Source organism: Nycticebus coucang, chromosome 2, assembly GCF_027406575.1.
Source record: "Nycticebus coucang isolate mNycCou1 chromosome 2, mNycCou1.pri, whole genome shotgun sequence".
Taxonomy (NCBI): domain Eukaryota; kingdom Metazoa; phylum Chordata; class Mammalia; order Primates; family Lorisidae; genus Nycticebus; species Nycticebus coucang.
The window spans coordinates 100,906,305-100,912,556 of NC_069781.1; the positions used below are offsets into that span (position 1 = coordinate 100,906,305).

At 43.0% G+C, this 6,252-nt stretch overlaps 1 pseudogene; it reads left to right on the top strand.

Annotated features, from left to right (window-relative positions):
* The first annotated feature begins 844 nt into the window (after positions 1-844).
* Positions 845-2,594, top strand: LOC128575600 (protein arginine methyltransferase NDUFAF7, mitochondrial-like; annotated as a pseudogene).
* The last annotated feature ends 3,658 nt before the right edge of the window (positions 2,595-6,252 follow it).

Here is a 6,252-nt window from a genome sequence, read left to right on the forward strand (position 1 = left end):
GTACCAGTCCAGTCTGCCACCTGTTACAAACCAAGCCACACAGCAAGAGGTGAGCAGCAGGCAAGAGAGTGAAGCTTCATCTGTCACTGTTTCCCATCATCCCCAGATAGGACCATCTAGTTGCAGGAAAAAAGGCTCAGGGCTCCCACAGAGTCTGAATTACACTGAGTTATATAATGACTTCATTATACATGTATTACAAGGAAATAATAATAGAAATAAAATGCACAATAAATGTTAGGTGCTTGAATCATCCCCAAATCACCTCCCTCCCATCCCTTAGGTCTTTGGAAAAAATGTCTTTCATGAAACCTGTCCCTGGTGCAAAAAAGGTTGGGGACCACTGCTCTATGACACAAGTCTGTTGGCTGCAAGGCTGGCTGGATCCAGGGCTCACAGAACGTTGTCAGTGCTCCCACTTCTAGGACCTGCTCCCCTTCATCCTCTTTGGAGGAAAGTGGTTTTCCCAGCCCTGTTGGTGCTGGTGCTACTTGGCTCTTTCCTGGGCCACATGCTTAAGTCAGGGTGTGGAGGACAGGTGAGCCAGCAGCAGCAGAAGAGCGATGTTCCATAGGAAAACCAGAGTGGCTTTCCTGAGGAGTTAAGAATGACTTGCCCATGGTAGAGAGTGTGTTATATGAATGAAAGAATCAAGACTTTAAATAGAGAGACAGAGCTTCTGGGGTGTGTCCTCTTCTCAGTAACGTCCTCAATCCCCAGTCCCAGGGCGGTGCATGGGCACCTACGAAGTTGGGTGTCAGAGTCCCAGTGAGGTCCAGCTTGGGGCCACTGTGCGCTGTGGCCCACGGAGGGTTTTTAGGTTATTATACCTATGTACCATGGCATGCTAGAAGAAAAAGGAGACTTGATTACTTCACCTGAAATAAGTCAGATCTTTGGGGAGTTACTAGGGAACTGGTTCATTAGTGAATGAACTGGAAAAAGTACAGCTTTCCAGCTGCTGGAACGGGGCCCACATCATCAGTCAGTGTGGGAAAACTGGAAAACTGTGACATTTCAAAACATCTGGTGGAGTTGAGTCAAAAATTAAATAAGATTCAAGTGCTGATACTAACTGAAGAAAAAGGTCCCATTAGAGCGAAATGCTGGCTCCCCAGTACATATGAAAGGTGTCACTAGGTTTAGGATTCCCATTTTCAGGTCCTGAGATCTGTGAGACGTTCCAAAAGGATACAGCTTTTTTTTTTTCGTAGAGACAAGTCTCACTTTATCTCCCTCAGTAGAGTGCCCTGGTGGAACACAGCTAAGGATACAGCTTTTATCTTGCACGTGAATTTTATGACGTTCTTCCTGTGTGTAAGTTTCAGAAAACACTACAAAGGTGGCAAGAAGTATTCCTTGTTGTTGACCCACAAGTTCCTAGTAAACTGAGGTTTGGGGACCTTGTGCCACCCTAGCAGCAGCTTTCATACAACATGACAAAACAAGAAATCAAGTGTGTCCTGATGCTGGTGTTATCATTCGGGAACTTCCTCAACTCACTGGGCTAACTGGAGGTGCTGCATTGACTGCAGATCATGGTCCTATAGGAATAAAGTCACCTTCAGAGGGTTTTGTGGCCAGAAGCTTCATGGTGTCTTAATTGCCCTGGGAACAGCTAATAGCTAATGTGGACTTCAGTTATTTGTGAAGAATGGCACAGGGAAAAGTAGCCTCTTAGGGTCCCAGAAAATAGCAAACATACATATATATTTTATATCCAGGGCACTCTGTCACCCTGGATAGAGTGCCATGGCATTATTGTAGTTCACAGCAACCTCAAACTCTTGGGCCTGAGCAATCCTCTTGCCTCAGCCTCCCCAGTACCTGGGACAACAGGCGTCAGGCATGCACCACCATGTCCAGCTAGTGTATATATATATAATTTTTTTTTTTTAGTAGAGAAGGCGGTCTTACTCTTGCACAGGCTGGTCTCAACCTCCCATCTGAAGCAATCTACCTGTCTCTGCCTCCCACAATGCTAGGATTACAGGTGCCAGGCACCAGGCCCAGCCAACAAACATTTTTTAAAAATATAAGTATTGCTGTCTGGCTCAAAGTTCTTTTAGATAAATCAGATAAGCCATCTATAAGGCAGCAATAGGTTAGGTGTGGTAGCTCACATCTGAAATCCTGGCACTCTGGGAGTGGATTGCTTGAGCTCAAGTTTTGAGACCAGCCTGAGCAAGAGTGAGACCTAAAAATAGAAACTAAAGATAGAAACACTAGCTGTGCATCATGGTGGGTGCCTATAGTCCCAGCTACTTGCGACACTGAGGCAAGAGGATTGCTCAGGCCCAAGAGATTGAGGTTGCTGTGAGCTATGATGATGTCGTGGCACTCTGCCCAGAGTGACAGAGTGAGAGTTGGTCTCAAAAAATGAAATGAAATAAAATAAAATAAAACAAAATAATAAGGCAGCACAGCTACCTTGTAGGTGTGATAACCTAATGAATCCTAAGAAGATGGGAGAAAGATTTCACTCTTTTGCTTTGCTACCTCATCTGAGACTTGGTGGTCAAAAGCATCAGCTGAATGCATGTCTGACAAAACCCTCTGCATCACCCATAGCTGGATTTAGCAAACTGGCTTAGCGGTGATATTTCATCTTGGGCTTTTTATCCCTCAAAATAAAAGGAGAAATCAAAATAAAGGAGACACATTTCATATAACTCAAATAATGTAAGTGTTAAAAGTATTTTATATCTTCACAGCCAATTAAGAATAGCCCACGTTACATATAATGTGACCAAAAATTTTAGAACTTCTAGGGTTGTGATTGACTTTTGTTACACATGTATATTCAACTTAATGAAATAATTAAGTTATTGTAAAATTGTGTTTCCTTTGATTTATAAAGCTACTTGCTTTGTTTCTATTTTATTTTAAGAAGTAAACGCAAGCCTTGATTAGTTAAATTAAAACTGAAAACTCTTAAAAAGAGAGAGAGAGATGGAAAAAAAGTGTCTTCAACCCTTAGAAAGTTTAAAACTAAAAGAATGACATTTTTTGTGCCTAAGTGTAAAGTTCTGTATTAAGATTAAATCTATGTATGTGTATCAACTTTTATTTTAAAATATATGTACCTGTATGTGACATAAGTACAGGATAAGGCAGAAATGGTTTACTAGTACCCTTAAAAGTACCTTAGGTTTTAGTTACTGATGATTTTGTTTGTATTTTTTATTGTTGGGGAATCGTTGAGGGTACAATAAGCCAGGTTATACTGCTTGCATTTTCTGGGTGAAGTCCCTCTATTACTAGTGTCCTGTCCCTAAGAGGTATGTCACACACCATGGCCCCATACCTCCATCTCTCCTCTTCCCCACCCCCCTCCCACCATGTACTAGCATCATTTGTCCTCATATCAGAATTGAGTACATTGGATTCTCGCTTCTCCATTCTTCTGATGCTTTTCTAAGAAGAATGTATTTCGACTCTATCCAAATTAATACAAAAGATGTAGAGTCACCATCATTTTAGAGGCTGTATAGTATTCCATAGTATACACATACCTCAGCTTGTTAATCCATTCCTGGGTTGGTGGGCATTTAGGTTGTTTCCACATTTTGGCAATTGTAAATTGAGCTGGAATAAACAGTCTAGTGCAAATGTCCTTATGATAAAAGATTTTTTTTCTTCTGGGTAGATGACCAGTAATGGGATTGCAGGATCTATTGGGAGGTCTAGTTGAGTTCTTTGAGGATTCTCTATACTTCCTTCCAAAAGGGTTGTATTAGTTTGTAGTCCCACCAGCAGTGTAAAAGCGTTTCCTTCTCTCCACAACCACACCATTAAGCATCTGCACCTTTGAGTCTTTGTGATGTGGGCCCTTCTCCCTGGAGTTAGGTGATATCCCAGGGTGGTTTTGATTTGCATTTCTCTGATAATTAGGGGTGATGAGAATTTTTTCATATGCTTGTTAGCCATTGTCTGTCTTCTTTAGAGAAGGTTCTATTCATGTTACCTGCCCATTGATACAAGAGATTGTTGGCTCACTTTTTGTTGTTGTTGCTTGAGTTCTCATTCTGATGGCTGTCTATTTGCTTTAGTTGTTGTCTCCTTAGCTGTACAGAAGCTATTCAGTTTAATTAAGTCCCATTTGTTTATTTTTATTGTTATTGCAATTGCTATTGGAGTGTTCTTCATAAAGTCTTTCCCTAGGCCACTAGCTTCGAGTGTTTTCCCCACACTTTCTTAGAGGATTTTTATTGATTTATGCCTTAGATTTTGATCTTTTATTCATCTTGAATCAATTTTAGTAAGTGGAGAAACGTGTGGGTCCAGTTTCAGTCTAGCTACTGATTGTTTTGATATAGTTAACAGCATGAGGAGGGCAGTCCAAAAATTTGCAGTAATTAAAGTGCTGGATAGAGGAGGTGAGGATAATCTCCAGTTTATGGCATCATGTACGAAATACCATGCTTTTGGCTTGGGGGCCATGGCATTTTTTTTTTTTGAAACAGAGTCTCATTCTTTTGCTCAGGCTGGAGTGCTGTGGTGTCAGCTTAGCTCACAGCAACTGCAAACTCCTGGGTTCAAGCAATACTTCTGCCTCAGGGTTACCAGTTTCTTTCTTTCTTTTTTTTTTTTTTGAGACAGTCTCACTATGTCACCCTCGGTAGAGTGCCTTGGCGTCACAGCTCACAGCAACCTCAAACTCTTGGGCTTAGGTGATTCTTTTGCCTCAGCCTCCCAAGTAGCTGGGACTTACAGGCACCCACCACAATGCCTGGATAGCTTTTTTCCTTTTTTTTTTTTTGAGGAAAAGGAAAGAGTGTATTAATTTACTGGCAAATGAGGAAGTGTCAAATTCTTCTGAATACAAGCACAGAGCTTTTAAAGGTTCTGATTAATTTCATAATCTTATTTTGTGCTAAAATGATCTTGAGGCCTCTCCATGGATCTTGTGACCTCTGCCTAGAGGATTCCTTCGAGCTATTTCCTGGGCTCAAAGAACAAAGACATTTCCCTGCCCCTCTTGACCTCCAGCCTGAGGCAGGGATGTAGGTTTTAGTTCTCAAAAAACAAACAAGAACAACAAAAAAAAAGGTTAAGGGGGTTTTGAAGAGACAAAAACCATTTTTGCCCCTTCTTTTCTCCCAAGCTATTCTCTGTTACATATTCCCCACTGCTAGGAAGGGTCTCATAAACTGTTTCTTAGGGGGCTGCCTGAGAGATTCTGGCATAGAGCCAGGGTGAGGGTCCGCAAGAAAGGAAAGGAGCTGGGTCGAGGAACAAGGAAAGACTTTAATAGAGGGGAAAAGGAGAATGGAGGCTGACCAGGTGTCAGCTCAGCTCCCACGTAGTTGCAAAAGGCTTTTATTAGCCTCCTCAGTATAGCTGGAATGAGGCAGTGAGCCCAGAGTACAGCCCAGCACTCTTCTCTAGAGCTGGTCCTGACCTTAAGGCTACACCTTAAGGCAGGGTATTTCCAGGAATTCTGGCCTACTCCAGGAATCTGAGGAAGGGATTGCTAGTTTCTGACCTGATTTTCTAAAATAGCTGCTCTCATGTCAGGGTTATAAGAATTCCTTTCCCACACTCCCCTTACCCAGAAGAGGGCAAGTGCAATACCTTATTCCACTTTAGGTGGGTTCCATGTAACTTTCCTTCAAGATATAGGGCTTTGCTTACTTGCTGGTTACCTCTGCTACAAAGGAGAGTCCATTATCACTCACTGGGGGTTTACTCAAAGAAGCTCCTGGGTGACCAGAGGACACCGTGTAGCAAGCACATCCAAGTACAGAGGGCAGGAAGCAAGGTTTCCCCCAGTGGACACACGGAGTAGCCAAACAGGGTGATTCCTTGAGAAGGAGCTGCCGAGCTGCCTCTGCAGCTTCCTGCCCACAGGGTCCATTGCCAGCGTGCCATCCTCCATCTGCTCGGCCTCTTTTTCTGGACCACTGATGCCCATCACCCTATTGTCTACCCAGGGTTGTTCCTGTTGGGTGTTGGTGTACATGCACAGGAACTCAGCAGACACCCTATCCTTGATACAGGTTTCTCCCATTCAAAATTGGACAGGGAACCCAGTTTTCCTAGGCTTGGGCAAGTTCATGAAGGGAACACCCTGACCTCTTGCCCTGAGCTGGAGGGACTGCATTCATTCCTTTGTCAATAACACTCATTAACGTTGAAAACGTGTTTCTATTTGCCTCGGCCTAGCCAAATGTAATTCCCAAGACCTAATACCCCTAGATAATGACACAGTGGGGCATGGGGGAAGGGGAGAACAGACAGAGAAGGAGG